The sequence below is a fragment of the Epinephelus lanceolatus genome, chromosome 9 (assembly GCF_041903045.1).
Source record: "Epinephelus lanceolatus isolate andai-2023 chromosome 9, ASM4190304v1, whole genome shotgun sequence".
In the NCBI taxonomy this organism is placed as follows: domain Eukaryota; kingdom Metazoa; phylum Chordata; class Actinopteri; order Perciformes; family Serranidae; genus Epinephelus; species Epinephelus lanceolatus.
Genome location: NC_135742.1, coordinates 26,595,854 through 26,614,102, shown reverse-complemented (window position 1 = coordinate 26,614,102; position 18,249 = coordinate 26,595,854). Strand labels below are relative to the sequence as shown.

The 18,249-nt window shown below is 42.4% G+C and overlaps 1 protein-coding gene across 4 annotated transcripts in view; it reads left to right on the top strand.

Annotated features, from left to right (window-relative positions):
• The window catches only part of LOC117253022 (single-stranded DNA-binding protein 2), a 67,583-nt gene that overhangs the window by 38,009 nt on the left and 11,325 nt on the right, over positions 1-18,249 (top strand). The window lies entirely within an intron of this gene.

Genomic DNA, 18,249 nt, shown 5'->3' with positions numbered 1-18,249 from the left:
ATCTTTAAATATGTTTTTCTACCAAATTAAATTATGCCAGTGCGATAAGGCAATTTCATTTAGTCTAATGAAAGGGGTTTTTTTTGCACAGAGTCCTGATACCAGAGTGATTTTTTTATTCAGTTTTAATTTACGTCTTTAAAGTTGCAATCTCGATGATCGCCGTATCATTGTCTTCGGTGGCACCTGTGACAATAAAGGTAGTTGCAGTGTGCGGCTCGTGTCACAAGCCCTGCAGCGGGTGAGATGAGAGTTACCACAGCATGGATGGTGTATGTGTGTGTATGTTTCCATGTATGTGAGAGTGGATTAATGACCTTGCGCCACTTGTGGTTTTTCCCAGGAAAGTCACCACAGACAGTCTGTAATAGGCTACTACAAATGCAAGGGCTGTCATCAGTGGGCCACGGCTCAGTCCCCGTTGTGTTATCTCATTCAGTGATCGATAGCAACTTAACAGACATTCCAATGAGTGTCTTAAAGTATTACTTCACAACTAAATGTTGCTTATGTTGTGTGTTAATGATAGATTATTTTTTGATGAATTGTTTGGGTCATAAAATGCCCCAACATAGGCCATTTCAATCAGGAGAGACAGAAGAATGAAGTAAAGATAATATCTAATACAGAACATGATTGTACAGATTAACAGATGATTTGTGCTGATTAAGATTAACCAGAAGTCTTTGGCGCTTGGAGCATAGCGGGAGATATTTTGTGATTAAGGGACATCTGAGCGGCAGCATATAAATCCCCCCATGGAGCCCAGACACTGGTGGTGGTGGCGGTGGTGGCTGATGACTCTGAGGCTGCTGACTGCTGAGGGATATGAGGGTGATGAATACGTAGAGACTGGGTGGTGATGTGATGGGGAGGTGGAGGGCGTGCATGACGGCTGCAAGAAAGAACCATATTTAAAATGAGGAGATGACAGGCTGACAGAGAAGGTGAAAGATGAAAAATTGCTGAAGCCAATATTCGATTATTGAAGTAGTTGTACATTAATTTTCTTTTGAGCGACGGATGGATTGATCAACAGATTGTTTCGGCTTAACTCATGTTATGGCCATGGTCTAGGCGTACTGTAGTTGCAATTAGTTTTATTTATAATGGCTGAAAAGGTGTAGGTGTTTGAACCCTAACCCTCTAAAAGGAAAAAAGGATTAGTGTTGTGTTTCAGTGGTATATATTTCTGTCCTATCCCTTTAATGTTTTCATGACCCGTTAGCTTTATCAAGAGAGACCTTTGTGAGGCCCCACGTCCGGGTTAGGGCCGACTGTTTGTTTTTTTTTTTTTGCTACTTGGCAAAAATGATAAAACTGCAATAAAAACTACTGTCATTGTGCCCCACCGGCTGTAGGCAGCGGTGTTACAGGCAACTCAAAGCAAGGAGAGCCTGGTATCATTGTGTGGCATCGCTGTGGGAGATGGCAGGCACACGGCAGTTAGAGGGGAAGAAGAGATCAAGAGGCAGCGCCAACAGCAACCCCCTTTGATAAAAATGCTCCATCTCACGCTGCCAGATCTCACATTCATAACTCTCTCACTCATGCATGGAAATGTATTCACACTGCTCAATTTAACACCAGCACACATATTCTGTCTTGATTGCGCAGCTAAGGGATACACACATTTGTAAATATGTAGTAACACACAGGACTGTTTTATTTATCTACATCCTGATGCACTCTGGGAAAAACAAGTGCGTGCATACTGTACTGCACTGTGTGTGCTTGAATGAAGGACAGGAGGGGGCAACGACCCTGGGGCTTAACTGAAAACAGCTCCCGCCCACATTGAGAAACATGCAGTGTACATTATGAACGTGCGCTGCTACACTAAACAGAAGGACACTTACATACACTTGACCATGGACATGTTTTCTATTTTCTGTGGTCTTTTTGGTACAAGCTTTGTTTCTTCTCATAAAATAGGCCTGATTCCCTTTTCTGTAAGTACTGATGTTCTGCAGCTTTAATAACCCACTAACACACAGTGATTCCCAGAAAGTTGCAATCAAATATGCTGTACTGTTAAATTATTAATTATTAATGTTTAATTTCTCTCTCGCACTGCAAGGATGGCACTCTGAGTCAATGTTTTCTGACTAAAATGCCGACGACTTGTTCATTGGAAGTCAAAGAACATGAAGGTCAGAGTGCCATGAAATTCACTAAGCACAGTCACGCTCGCTAGAGGATAAACCCTCTTCATTTTGGACGTAGGTGCTTTTCTGTTTTGTCACTAACGGGCCGAAAGACTTTGTTAAGGCTCAGACACACCAAACCAACATTAAAGAACTAGTGGCGACAAAGGTTGTGTTGCCACCAAAAAGTTGTACCAGAACACACCGCGAAGACTACAGCCAACAGCGAAGCACATTTAATGCGCCTTTGTAAGAGGAAGTAAGGGTAATTACAGACCTAGAGTTCGCTTGCTTTGATCAGGGACTAATTTTGTTACAAAGTTGCATAAGTACCTAGAGTTGGTTCCTGTTTTCATGGCAGCATTTACAAGCAGACCAGGTAAAATGCCTTGTGCGAGAAAGCTGCTCTTGATTGGTCAGAATTTCCATGCGGGAAAGATCCAGGAAGTAAACAAAACATTACAGAAGAGTACACTTGCAAGATAAATGTGACATTTCTAATGTCACAATGGAGGGACAACTACGCAGGTTGATTTTAGCGCTGGTCATCGTGGACTATATTGCTGTCATAGTTCATTTTAGTCAAACCATACAGTTTGAAAACGAGGCGCGGCTCCAACTAGAGAACAATGTTTTGATGCATTGGATGTGCTGAATGTCCATATTAAGGCAGTACAGGAGGAGGCGCACATTAATAATCCTCTGGGACTGTAACATGCTCATGTTTAACCCAAACAATGTGTCATGTGACTGCAGTTGGTTCGGATTGAGGACAGAATACGTTCTCACCGCAAAAGAACTGCACCAGAGTTCGTTTGTAACCGGATGAAGACCACTGCTTCAAGAAGGTCTCGGTCTGGTTGTTTTGGTGCGATTGCTGTGTTCACACCTGCTTAAATAAACAACACTTTGGGGGGCAAATGAACTGGAAGGGTGGGGTGAAAGCACCCTAACTCTCCCTATCAGCGGGCGGAGGTGGTCTGTAACTGTCATTAAAAAGGGAAAACGTCTAATTCTAGCCAGTTAGCGCATTAACACATTTGTTTAGATCTCATACCGTCTTTGACACTAGTCGGCCAACAAGGGCCAAAAAGGGCCGACTAGTGCCAACGGTGCTGGATAAACCAACAGCCCAAGATTGACCAATGGTGGACTGTTGGCCTGGTGTGTGAGGGCCCTTATAATTACCTAATACTCTAATTTGACTTGTTTTCTGTCTCCAAACTCTCACAAACAACGCTCAAATTGAAAGAATGCTTCAAATCACTGTGCTTTCCTAGATAAAATAATCCCATTCAGAGCCACTCCTATGAGCCCAGATCAAATCAGTATTCCACCTCAACAATCCAACTTCTTTGCAGCTACGTTATTGACTGTGGGACTTTCTTTCCCCTGAAGTCGTCTTCTCAGGCAAAGCTGCCTCCCAACAAGCTCCACCAATTCACATCTCAACAAAACTTTTCTAACCCTCAGTCTGAGCTGAAGCATCGATACTTGTTTTTCCAAGCCCTTCTTGCATATTGTTGCAATTACCACCAGCTGCATTGAACCTTTTGAAGATAATTTTACCTCTTACTGGAAACATTATTAACTGATTATTAGTTAGTTCCTCAAACTAATTCATTTCTTTCCCCCCGGGGTTGCATTTTTTTTTTTTTTTTTACATTACCGTAATTCATCAGGAAATGATATTAAAAGTGCTGCAAACTGCGACACATTGTTTCAGAGGAGCAGTTGTAAATCCAGTCACTCCTGACTGCAGTAATTACAAAAGAAAACATGGTAAGGTCCTGTCAGGGACGGATGTGTTATTATCTTATTATTGATCAGCGTAAAACAAACCTGGCTTGATTCAGCAGCATGAAATGCAAACTTGAATTCTGAACCTGTGTATGTTTGTGTGCGCATGCATATGAGGAGACAGAGCAAAACAGAGAGGACAGAGACAACCTAGAAACAGAGACTCTGTTGGCTCCAAGCATTGTGGGTAACAAGCTGATTCCAACCAGTTGAGAACCAATGGGGGTTGGGGAGACCCCCAGTCTGTTTCCAGGGAAACAGAGCCCTTTCTCCTCCTCTGTCTCTCTCCCTCTCTCTCTGTCTGTGTCTCTCTGTCTCTCTCTCACATGCTCCCATGTTCCTTCTCGGCGGTGTTGAGGAGGAGGGAGATGTGGAGGTGACTCACTGTAACATCATTGCCATGGCAATGAAGAGTGAGCCGAGTGTGGAGGGAGTGAAGGGAGAAAAAGAACGGGAATTTCCATAGGTTGAGGAGAATTGGAAACGGTCGTCACGATCTCCAACAGTTTGAAAATAAAAACAGAATAAGGGAATTGTCAGTGTTGAACACTTGCTGTATGCTTGTATGCTACTTCTCTGCATTTTTATAGAAAAACATCACAATCTCTCCCATTTCTCCCTCCCCTGCTTGTCCCCCCTCACTCTCTACACTGCTTCCTCCCTTTCTCTTTCACATCAGCAGTTTTTTCTCCCTTTTTCATCTCCTCTGCCTATCACTGTCCCCGCTCTCCGTCCCTCTGCATTCCTCTTTATGTCTCTTATCATCTTCCTTCCTCTTTCGCTGGCCTGTTGCACGCAGCCCTCTGGTCTCAGAGGAGCGTGTTTTCCACCAGCGTGTTACGCTGAGTCATGTCACATGCGTGTTTGGACATGAACGAGGTGGAGTGTTAATGTGATATTGACATATGCACGCCTTGCTGCTCTGCAGCAGGCGGGGGCACAGACTAGGGCATGGCGCAGAGTGGAGGGGAGAGGTTAACTGGGGGCAGCGGAAGACAAGAAGGTGTAAGAATGAGAGCAAGCGCTAACAGAGCGGTGGGCTACGGAAGAGTGGTTTCCAGTTTGGCTGCGGGTATTAATGTTATTGATTATGAAAATAAGGGGCTTAGTCAGGAGCATATGTTGTGTGTCTGCAGCAGTGTGAGGAGAGGTGATACAGTGCTGTGTGAGCTGTGAAATTCTAACTGGAGTCAGAGTTGAAATTTTCTAAAATATTTAAGAGACCGGGATAAAATATGTCAGTTTGACATCAGTCAAAGTTAGCATCAGACATTGTGTAATATAACATCCAGTCTTCCCCGACCCAACTGGGAGAGAAGTTATAGAAATGTTGCACAAAGTTTACACAGCAGCAACCCGACAGGTTGTGTGCGTGAAAGGGATTATGGTGAGTGATCCAAAAATTGAGCTGTAGAAGTTGCAGCAGGACTACAGAGGGAGAGCAGGAGGGCGAAGCGAGAATGCTGACACGATCAGACCAGCACGTTATCTCTTTGACCCCAACTAACCCTGGCGTTTTTTGTTTTTTTTTGCTGTTGTAGACACCCATATTCTTATCTTGCACTGTCTCTTGTGTCTGCCCCTCTCGCGCTATAAGGACTGCAAGGTAAGACACAGAAAGTGACTTCTGAGTAGTTCTTCCTGTGGCTTGGATTGAGGAGTATTACAATTCTGCCAGTTTTCTAATTCCAATCCACTTTTCAAATGCTGCAATTGCACTCTAATATATCTTAAAAGAATTGGATCGATACAGTGTTGAAGATCATACAATCTGTGGATTTCAGCTGAATCAATATTCTGTCTTTGCAGCAATCTGCCAGATAGAAAAGACCACAGCATAGTCTCCTCTTCATCTGAAGCCGTGGCTTTTAAATCTTCCTCCATGTCTCTGTACCCTTTCCTCTCCTCTGTGTTCAGTCCATCTCCCTTATCTCCCCCGTGTCGTTGAACCAAGCCAGATAGTGGTGGGAGAAGTGTGGCTCCCAAGCGCCAAAGTGACTATCATTTTCAGCTCTGTATGTGTATCTGACAGTGCATCAGCCCACGGCTCCACCTCACATATTATACAGCTCCTCGCAGCCTCAGAGATGTTTACAAGGGTCGATAATGACATCAGTGATAAAGGAAACACGGCCAGTGCCCCCCTCGTGTCACCCCCCTGCACAGCTGATATCGCCCTACCTGTAATCACCCAGTGAGACCAAGTAGATTAGTGTTGTGCAGCCATTTTACCTGGTAATCACTTGTAATGTTACACTAGAGAGTGGTGCTGTGGGGAATTCTGTTGTGGGGGATAATGTGCTGCTGGAAGTAATAAAGATTGAAAGATGTAGAAGGATTGGGGGTGAACACAGGGCTGTTGAAATAGGTTGACCTTTCCCTTCATTTCTGTTCAACTCAGATTCTCTTTTCTTTTGTTAAAGGAAATTCTGACTTTGTTATGACTTGGGTCTAATTTTTGTTGTTTTGGCCTTCGTGTCTGCAGATTCTAGTAACCCCAGAGATGTGGGAATTGTCTGACAGCTTGTGTTTCTTGCTCCATCTTACCTCTTGTTGGTGATGTCACTGCATTCCCAGCACTCAGCAATTAAAGGATAAGATAGTTTACCCGATGCAATGAAAAGACCAAAACATGCTTCGCGTTAGTTAACCTCTCCATACTTTCAGCCTTTCCAAGCCTGACTGTGGCACCCAGCCCTAAGCCCCTGGTTCCCACTGAAGTCAAATCTTTAAAAGAGCTGTACATGACATTTAGAGTATAGATATGGCAGCATACAACTATTTTCTACATAAAGATATAGTGGAGTAATGGCATCCCGAGCAGAGAATGATGTAACACTTCCTCTGTGTGGGCTGGAATTCAACTTTCTCCGTCTGTTGTTTTGGAAGACGGTCTGGTGGCGTGTGCATGTTAGTGCATTTGAGTCCTTATATGCGCTCATAGGGTAGGGTTATAATGCTGTCCTGGACTCCTGACACACAGCATTGTTGTAGAAACGTCGCCCAGACCCCAGATTTAGGTTTGGACATAGGGTGACCAAAATTCAATGTCAGGACAACGTCTAATGCCAACGTCCGTTTGATGTAGAATTATGACGACTGATGAGGTTATTTTGTTGGTTTAAGTTACATTGTTAAGTAGTGGTTCCCAACTGGTGGGTCACGATCCAAAAGTGGGTCGCAGGTCCATTCTGAATGGACTTCAAGTGATTTACGAACGTGTCAAGTTTGTAAAAAATATACGTTATTTTGAAGTACAGTGAATTTCCAGTACAGGGCTTTTGTTTTGAAGTGCTGTCTCCTGCTGTAGAATGAGTGACTAATGGTCAACTACCTGACAGAGACAGCAAACTAGTTCAACGACCAAACACAACTATGACGCTGAATATATTTAACTGTGTGGACCTTGAACTGATGACTAAGGAGAAATCTGGACCCCGGGGCTGGACCAGTTGGGAACCACTGTTCTAAACAGGTTAGGTCATGACGTAGAATAATGGCATTTAGTTGTGAGGTATGGAGACCAAAACCCAGTGTTTGCAAAGCGTCATGATGTTAACATCCACAAATAACCTTGTTATTAGACATTTTACATAACTTCAGTTCCGTCAGCACTGTTGTTAGCTCATAGCCACCAGCTCGGCCCACCTCCATGTTGAGAGCCATGTGAAGACAACATGAATCAGGCTCTGAATCGCAGATATGCCCTGACTATTGTATGCAGCTCCTTTAAAGATGGCTCACAAGCTCTGTTTAGTATTAGATGTTACAATCCCTTGATGCACATACTGAGACTATGAATGAGAGTAATCGTGCCATCTGGGGGTTTCCGAGTGGGGGCCAAAGGGTTAAGGTTAGAACATTTATTCATAAACATTTAACGTTCTATGACTATTTACGGCAACAGTGAAGTATAATCAGGATTGCATTTAAGACAATATAAAAACATGCATCTAACAACAAACACATGGACACTGACGTTATTTCTTTTTTCTTCCTTGGCAGCTTGCACACAGTCAGATATTGTTTCTAACGAGCAGAGATCCACTTTCTTCCACTCGCTGCTGTGTTTTACTGGTGTAACATATGGCATGTTTTGGTTAAGAAAGGGAGCTTTGAATGCCAGAGGGCGATTTTAAGCTTATCTGCCTTGAAATTGAAAAGTGAGTTTGGTTTAGGATTGGACAGTGGAGCGTGTTGATCTGTCTCTGGTCGCCACAGGAGACTGTGAATAATACATGGTTAAAAGCAGAGCACACCCATTCTCATCTCTGCGCTGCACTTCTTCTTCTAACCCTCTGTCTCTCTTACTTCTGTGCTGCCTGGCATTTATTTCTTAGTTAAAACACATAGTTATACAGCTATACATCAGTCTTACAGTAGATATAGATATATATATGCTCTAGTTATGCTTTTGTCAGTGACTGACACACTACAAAAGTATTCTGTGCATTTACACTAATGCAGAAATCAATTGTCTTATTGTGTTTTTGCTCTCACGCTCTAGTGAATGTGTTTCTACTTTTGACTGTGGGTGTGTATGTGAGTGTGTGTGTGTCATGCAGACTGGTAGTATCTCCTCTTTCCATTCCCTCCCCTCCCTCCTTCATTCAGGAAGTGGACTAATGGCATTTGAGAGGATGGAGGGAGTGGGAAAGAGGGAAAGAGGGAGGAGGGACGGAGTTCCTTCCTGTGTGGTGTGTCATTTGTAGATCCTGTTGTACTGCGTGTGGCCTTGAGACTCAGTGGTAACTCTTCCACACCCCGTCATTGTGGGGATTTTATGACATTTTATAGAGCAAACAAGCAATTAATAGAGAAAATCACCAGTCATTCACACTAAAAATGATCATTAGTTGCAGCTCTCATAAATAATTTCACATAGAAGTAGTAGTTTAAATGATAAGGCTGGAGTATATGGTTTTTCTCAGCAAATTCCATCCAGTAACCAAAGCCAATAATACATTAGTCTGTCAGTACCTTTAGACTGTATTATCCTGTCTGTGGGGTCGACCTCAATCCCACTTATTCCTTCCTTCCTTGTTCACAATTGTGTAATTTCATTTTCCTAATTTCCTTAAAACAACTGTGGTTGTACATTTGTTTGGAATCATTATATAAATATTATATGGTATATTTATTTATATACATTAAGGGTGTCACTATTTCAGTTCTTAATTTAAAATTGATTTAAATGAACATTCAATTTTGATCGTCGAAATCAAAAGCAGGTTGTGCATTTTCCCTCCAGACACCATGGCCACCAGAGTTTGGTACTGAACTCATTACTTTCAGTTAAGGGTACCAACCAAACTACGTCGGTACGATACTGGGCGCTACTCTTGTGCCTTTTTTGTGCCAGCTTTTCAAGAGCATGGCAGCAGGTTTGCTTCTGAGGTTGCTAAGCAACCTTTGCAAGCATCATAGCTATAACCTGTTTACCTGAAATCCTGAGTGCAGAGCTGATCTTCTTCCAGGCGCTGTTTATAAGTGTGTAGGCCTATCGTCCGTGGGGCAGATGTAAAGCTCTGGGTAGCCCTGCTCTAACATGATCAACTTTTCCGTATTTATCAGAATATTTACGTAAGAAGAGAAAGACATCTGTCGGCTGTGATTGGTTTGTAACGTGACTCCTGTCTGACTGCTGAGCGTGGCCTCTTCCTGTGTCTGTCCTTTCAAATTGAACCCCCACACGGTCCAGACATATAGGTTTTGATTTACTTAAACAAGTCACAGCTCCTAATAGACGTTCACTTTTTCTTTTCTTTTTTTTCTTTTACGACTAAGCAACCAATAAAATCTTGTCAACTAATGACCTGTCTGGTCAACTAACGTTTGGTTGACTATTATGGGGCAGCCCTCGTGGTACATTCCAAAAATATGTGGCGGTCATTTCACACTTGATACCCTGTAGCTTCATTCAGAGATGAATTTGAAAATGTAAATGACAGGTGTCAGGACATAAAGTCAATGATCTGTTCTTTATAAATAAGACTTCATAGTCTAGTCAATGCTGAAAAAAAATGTTTAAGTCAGAAACTTAATCAAATCATGACCTCAATATTGAAAGTCCAATAGAATTATGGATTTGGAGAATTGTGACACTCTTAATGTGAAAACGTGTTAAGTTGTATATTTACCACAGTAGGACAGTGTATGTGGAACTGATTCCAAACAAAGAGCAGCACCCATGATGAAGAAACATGTCACCCAGTGCCACAATGCAGCTCATTTGTGTGCATCTAATAGTTTTTTTGACAACAATGGAGGAAGGAGGCAACAGTGGGATTTGTTGACAAGAAAAATATAGAATATCACCAGCCCGATCCTTGAAGTCAACTTCCAGATGTGTGATAGAAACAAATTGTTATGGGGTGGTACATGAGTCGAAAAAAAACGAGACAGGGCTGATTTGTGCGAGAAGTGTGCCTCTGAGAGACAGAGAGGTGGAGAAAGCAGACAACGGCCGATGCAGGTTGGGACCGTGAGTGTGTGTGTGTGTGTGTGTGTGTGTGAGAGAGAGCGAGCGATAAACAGACAGAGAGACAGCGAGAGAGAAGATAGACACAGACAGCCTTTTGAGATTCCACTCACGCATCTCTGAGTGTCTCTCGGTCTCTGAAGTATTGAATGAAAATGACTCCCCACCTTCACTCACACACACACACACACACGCACACACACACACAGTATGCATGCATTACGCAGAGACATTAGCAAGGAACACAATCAGTAAACATATAGGGATGAAAGAGTTTGCGAGTTATCTCATTAAGTATTACTGAGCCCTTTAGTCTGATGGGATTAAGAAAGTCTGATTAGGTTGTAAAGTAGCGAACTGAAGTGTAATTGCACAACATCTCAGCGTCTGCACTTCCTTCAACAGTTTTTGTGTGTTCTACGGTAACGCATATATCGGATCACTTCATATAAAATGTTTTCAATCTACTGTAAATGTTTGCTTTGTTTTGTCCATGATGAGTCATCTCTTATCCCAGCACTCATTCCAGTGTCCTGTCAAGCAAAGGATGCTTGATAAGATAAAAGCAACGTGATCATATATTGGCAAATGCGTCATTTCGGATGGAGAAATTGGACACATTGGACGCAATGTGTGTAGCACTGTTATGGTCTTCCTTCTCCTATTTAGGCCTCACACATCTGAACCTGTACTCAGACGACTTGACCTCAAACTCATGCAAAGTCCTTTTTGATATTGACATTTCAATTTGGCTTTATTTCACACACATTTGTCCATATTAGTATAATGTACTGTGATAAAAAAAACAGGGATGTAGCACCAACTTCTGGGTCTGGGTCTTCCTCCTCTCTTGATCAGTGTTTTTCAAGACAGGCAGCTACATAAGTTACAGACAGAAAACATATAACAAAAAAAAAAATACAGAATAAGAATGTAAAGCTCTTAAACAAGCAATATAAAACACAAAATCAGACTACTACAAAGAAAAGCCAAAAGGTATGTTAATATATACCAGAAATGCACCATAAAAACGCAAAAAATGGCAACTACACATGATTACAAGGACCAGTTATGACACACTGTGACATTGGCATATAGAAGATTGTGCACAAAAATCCTGCAACGCTGCTTTGAAACGGCCGAGAGGAACCAATGAGTGCAACTTTAATTCCTTCTGCAGAAGATTCCACGTATAAGGAGCTGCATACATAAATGCTCGCTTGCAAAACTCTGTACTTAACCTCAGTATAGACAGTAAAATCATGTTTTGTGAATGGAGAGCATAGCCATAGCTTTGTTATCCTTTCCTTTCTATCTGTCTTTCTGTCTTTTCTGTTTTGGAACCCCAATTTTCTGTTTTTGGGGACGTACAGTTGCCTGATGCTGGTGTGGCGGCTGTGGCTCAGGTAGAGTGGGTCATCCACCAAATGGACAATTGATGGTTTCGATCCCCAGCTCCTCCAGCCCGCGTGCTTAAGTATCTTTGGGCAAGATACTGAACCCCAAATGGCCCCTGATGGCTGTTCCATTGGTGTGTGAGTGCGAGTGAATGGTTACTGAGTAGCTGGTGGCACCTTGTATGGCAGCCTCGGCCACCAGTGTGTGAATGTGTGTGTGAATGGGTGAATGTGACATGTAGTGTAAAAGCGCTTTGAGTGACTAGAAAAGCGCTGTACATATGCAGTCCATTTATCATCATAAACAGTTACTTATGATGTTTTTAAATACTAATCCTAGTGCAGATGTGGACTAAACTATTTTGCATCTTTAAGGGGTGAGAGCGGCCTCAGAGAGTCTCTATACAAAGTTTACTCTCTCAACCAGTTTATTCAACAAACTTTAATTTAGTCATGGCTCTAATTACTTAGATAAAAAAGCCACACAGAACCAAACTTTTCATTCCAGGCTATTTGAGCACCCCCCTCCCACTGGGGCCCTGGGTAATCACTCCCACTTTCCTCCCCACTACGACGCCCCTGATTCAGACACATACAGACATTTGTTCCACTGTTCCCAAAAACAAGAGGACTCCATTGTGTCACTTTGTGTGGGCCCAGTTAATGCTATTATAATTACATTTTTTAAATCCACACATACTTTTGTACATAAAATTCCGGGGTGGGAATATTAGCAGCCACAAACATATGACTTGCACATGTCTGTCTCGGGACCCTGAGCAAGATCCTGAATGCATCATTACATGCCACCTGAAGCTTTTGCATTTTTGCTTCACTATAACTGCACCACAAGCAGGCTGTGTATGGTGGAGTACAGAGGGCTCTGAAAACAGCTGTACACATGTGAAACTTACATGCTAGCATACTGTGCATAGAGAGATGATGTCACCCAGATATCTGACTTTGTTGACCACATTTAACAGTCAGTCTGACATATAGAAATATTTGCTTATGATTCCAACCAGGATAAGAGTTAAAGTTAACATCATACTGCACATTATAACTAATAAGACTTTCCCCCACTGTACATCCAGTGTTACACTGTTTTACCTTTTGAAACATTTATCTCAAATCTTTCTTTGTATGTTTTTGTGGGTGTATGTATCATGTATATCTTGGTGATTCTGTACCGCCTCAGGAAACAAATGCACACAGTCCTACACACAAACCATGACTAAGCAGTCCACATGAAATACATAGACTATTCGCCAGTTTTTAAATCACATCAGAATCTATTTTGGCACATACTTCTTCTCATTTTACCCTCTTTTTTGACATTCTGTCTTTGCAGAGGAGCGGCATACTTCAGTGCACATTTAGTGATGTTGTAGTGCACTGTACTGAATGTCTTGTTGTGTATGTCTGGTATACTGTAGCGTCCTCCTGGAGGGGGGTAGTTTGAATAATTTATGCAACAAATGAGTTTGCCAGGAGATGCAGGTGTTCATCTGAGGACACGCGGGGGCCGTTCCACCGCCTCAGGTTTCATCACAAACACCTTTTGGTTACGTCGCCATGCAGTGACTACGAATGCGGTGAGATCACAGTACACAACAAACCGCTAAGAGCGAAGCATTGAGCAGTTTGATGACTCATGAAATGCAAAGGCTGAATGGACAAACAGATTAATTGATTGTCTTGTTTTCAGTGTCTTCAGGCTGAGGTCTTTTTGGGATCTCAGAGACAAAGACAGGGGAGGGGGCAGAGCGCTGGCTGAGTGTGTTCAGATAATTTGGAGTGGTTTGGGATGCAAAGGTTGGCTCCTGTTCCTTAACCTGCTCCAAAGTAACACGACAACAACAGCAGCAAGTTAGCTTTCATTTACCAGTTTCTGAATTTGTGAGATAATGCGGCTCTTATAATGGGCTCTACAATTTGTTCTCAAATTGAATCAGCAGTCAACTCCATTAGGTCAAGTGCCATTAATATTATGAGAAGTACTTGACTGTGTTTGAGCTCAGTGAAACATGTACAAAGACTACACAAGACACACAATAATGCGTGCTATGATACAGTGTGTTAATGTGTAAAGCCACCAGCTCAATATCTCATTGTCCCTGTCGCTCGGCCTTGTCAGAAAAGTGTAAACACTGATGTATGAGAAGTGTAAATGATGGACTCATTAAAAGCGTGTAACAATGTGTGTGTGCTTGATGTTTACAAAGGTTAAGTGCTGGAATATGTTGAGCTTGGCTGTGAATCAGTATTTAAACAGAACCGGCTAACAAGAATTCACTGAGTCTAATTTACAGTGGTGTAATAATGACAGCCGACAGTAAACATTAACTTCCTGGTCACCGCGCTGTTGTAGCTAACTGGAGCTAATCGCACCACACTGATGTGTTCATATTAGAGCAGGTGAAGCCCTGCAGGCTCACACAGTTATCAACAGCCATGAGCGGTGCAGTGTTTGAATACAGTTAAGGTGTTGGCACATCAGCATGTTTAATCTAACTGTTATCGTAGTCGTTACCAATGGAATAAACATTAAGTGTTGCTCGAATAATTCTCTGTAACTGTCCACAAGTCAGCAGATGAAGGTTGTTAGTGAAACTGAGAGAGTCGTAAGCATTTCCTTTTTTTTCTAAATGTTGAAATAAGCACCAACTCTTGCCAGTATTTAAAAGATACCAGGTTTTATGAGTCTATAGGTGCTTAAGGCGTTATCGATTGTTTGCCACGGACTCTTTGAATGTCCCTCATATTGTTATCAGTCCAATTTAACTGACGTCGTAGATTGTTTTCTCACTGCTTGAGTGAAACAACTTTCAGGTCCAACGTGTGAGTGTGTGGTTAGTGTCATTTTTATTGTATTCCAGCAGATTTAGAATTTTTGCAGGTCAATACCAATGTTTAAGAGGTGGGCTGATCATTTTTAAATTTTCAGAGTCCCTGAAATTAGTTTTTTAGAGGAACAAAGTGTAGTTGATGTGAGCTCTCTCTTTTGGACAATCGATGTAACTGTGATAATGTTTCTAAATGGTCTGAAACATATTTTTAACATTTCTGCTCTGCAGTTCCTTGTTACTGATCGACCAACATATAAGCAGATGCCAGTACACCTGCAGCAATCTCATGTTTGCCGATATGTTAGCCCGGCTGATTTATTGCTCTAGCCCTGTGGTTTTCAAACATTGTGTGCCCAAGGCACACCAAAGGGCAAGCCAAAATCTCAAGGCACACCTGTATTTATATCTGTCACACACTGGCTGCCAATCAGGGCTCTTGATATGTCACACACTTAAGATTCCCACATGTGCACGGCTACAAACACGTTTCCTGTTAAGGTTTTTTTTTTTTTTTAAATAAATTAAAATCAATTACATTTTTTAACTAGAGTTTGACTATTTATTAAGAAATGGGTGCCCACAACATATTGATACAGTCAATTAAAAATGTATTTGTAACTTTTTGTACAGACCCAGTTGAATATTGCAGTATGTGTGGTTATCACAAAATCCCATGGCACACCTGGATAGGCATCTCAGCACACCAGTGGCAGAAATACACTGGTAGATGACCATTCTTTAGCAGTGTAACATGTCATTGTTACATCTCTCCAGCATGCCGAGTTCAGGCCAATTCAGCTCCAGGTCACTTTGGCTACCTGGGCAGGCTTTGTGCTAAGCTAAGCTAAGCTAACCAATTGCTTGTGGTAGCTTTATATTAACTGCACAAATATGAGAGTGACATTAATCTAGCTCTCCGCAAGATAGCAAATAAGCCTATTCACAAAATGTCTAGTAATATAGATGCTGCTGCACAATTTTTACACAAGCATCACTATGCAAATTGTGTAACTGGTCCAGGTTTATGCAAAAAAAAAAAAAAAAAGATTCACAGCCTCTCTTTTAAATAGGCTTTGTGATTCCTTCTCAGCGTGATTCATTCTAATTTTCTAATGTCATTTGAGTCAATCTGATTTGTCATAATCGAGAGAGACTGTCAGCACCAGAGCAGTTGATGTGTTGTTGCCAGTGTTGTTTTTGTTTTCTGGGTGGTGCTGGTTTTGGGGCAGGCAAATACATCCTGCCGTGTTTTTTATTTATTTTTTTTTTTTCTTGTTGCTGTATTTGGAAAATGCTGCTTTGTCAGCAGGTCAGGTAGATTTTTTTTTTTTCACTCCCCCAGTTCTCCTTTCCCCGCACAAACAAACATTAAGTGCACTCACACACTCACAGTGTACACACACACACACACACACACACACACACACACACACACACACTTATAATCTCTGCTTTGTCCTCCTTTCTCCTCTTTTGCTCCCTCTCTTTCTCTCTCCCTCTCTGTGCGTGAAGGCAAACTCAGCAGACCTCCAGGCTGCCAGGGAGTAAAGGCATTCTGGGTAATCCAGGGTGCGAGAAGGAAGAGGGAAAGAAAGGGGGAAAAACTCTCACAAATTCACAACACACACTTGATGCTGTGCATGACGTCGTACACTCAGACAAACACACACACACAAACAAATCCAGTCTCCCACCGCTGAACTATAGAGATACAATATCCATCTGCGTCCATCTGTACATTCATCTGCTGAGACAAACACAAGCTCTGTTTGCAACAGAATATTGAATCAAAAAGCTGCACGGCATCCTGTTCCCTGTTGCCGAACATTAACGATTGGGAGATGTGAAGGAGAATGAGGGAGGACGAGGGAATAGTGAGGGTGGTGGGGTGGAGCAGAGGAGGATACAGGAGTGTCGTCAGTCCGCTTTTATCTCAGCTCTGATTAAACCCTGTTCCTGTCTGACCTAAAAAGTCAGCTGGCGGAAACTTCAGAGACTGTGGGTGAATTTCACTGGAGCTCTTTACACCCAGCCGATGCCTTCAGAGAGGGAGAGAAAGCGAGAGGGGAGATCAGAGAAATAGGACAGAGTGGGCAGATAGTTAAAAAAAATAAAAATAATACACACAGACATAGGCACGCTGTCTTTATGTGCGCACTCTTCACACATTATCATATATATGGATGCACACTCTCCCACACTGCATGTTGTCTGGTCTCTAGACTTAATGAGGACGAGGAAGAGGCCCGTGCTGGGTGGTAACTCCGGGTTAGTTAGTAGTACAATGCCACAGGAAGCAGACGGAGGCTGTGCTGAAATGTGCCAGCGCCGCCCGTCTGGGACAAGCACAACAAAAAACACAAGGTATAAAAATAAACCTGTGCCAGCATGGCAGGGTATCTGCAGGAACAGGAAATATCCCACTGAGGGAGAGACGGCAAGTGAGACATTGGGGAAGACCTTTGGATTGCAGATTTTCTTTTTGTTGTCATGGCTTTTATTGGTGGCGTGTTCAGAAGAGGTGCTGTATTGTAGGTATTGACTGAGCAATTGAATTCAGATCCTTTACTTTAAGATATATTATACAGGACTGTCCTAAAAAAAACTATTTATAGACTCATACAGAAGTAATCCCTCTCAATCGTCACTTATGACCCACCAGAAATATGTGTCAGTGTATTTTTCTGCCCTCTGCCTGCATTTTCTTCTTTTCTTCCTTTCTCTGTTTGTTGTTATGGGCGTGAACCCCCACAGAGCTCAGGTGAGGTCAGGGCTTTATAAAAGGAAGCAACCAGGTGCCAGACCATAAGCAGCAGGCATCTGAAGTAGCAAAAGTCAAAATTCAACACTCAGTACTCAGATAAAAATGTCCCTGTGAGTGTTATACTGTTACTGTTTTTAATCATTTTTACTGTATTACACTGTATTACACATTACACCAGCAGCAGCAGCCTGAACTGTTGATACAAGGCAGGGTAGATACATGCTTTCATGCTGTTTACTCCACCATCTGAATGTCGCAGCAGAAATCCAGACTCATCAGACCAGGCAACGTTTTTTCAATCTTCTGTTGTCCAGTTTTGGTGAGCCTGCGTGTTATTATAGCCTCAGTTTCCTGTTGTTAGCTGACAGGAGTGGCACCCGGCACAGTCTTCTGCTGCTGTAGCCCATCTGCTTCACGGTTCGACATGTTGTTGGTTCAGAGATGGTCTTCTGTCTTCTGCATACCTTGGTTGTAACAAGTGGTTATTTGACTGTTGCCTTTCTATCATATTGAACCAGTCTGGCCATTCTCCTCTGACCTCTGGCATCAACAAGGCATTTTCACCCAGAGAACTGCTGCTCACTGGATATTTCCTCTTTTTGGCACCATCCTCTGTAAACCCTAGAGATAGTTGTGCATGAAAATCCCAGTAGATCAGCAGTTTCTGAAACACTCAGACCAGCCTATTTGGCACCAACAACCATGCCACGTTCAAAGTCACTTAAATCACCTTTCTTCCCCACTCTGATGCTCGGTTTGAACTTCAGCAGGTCGTCTTGCATTGAGTTGCTGCCACGTGATTGGCTGATTA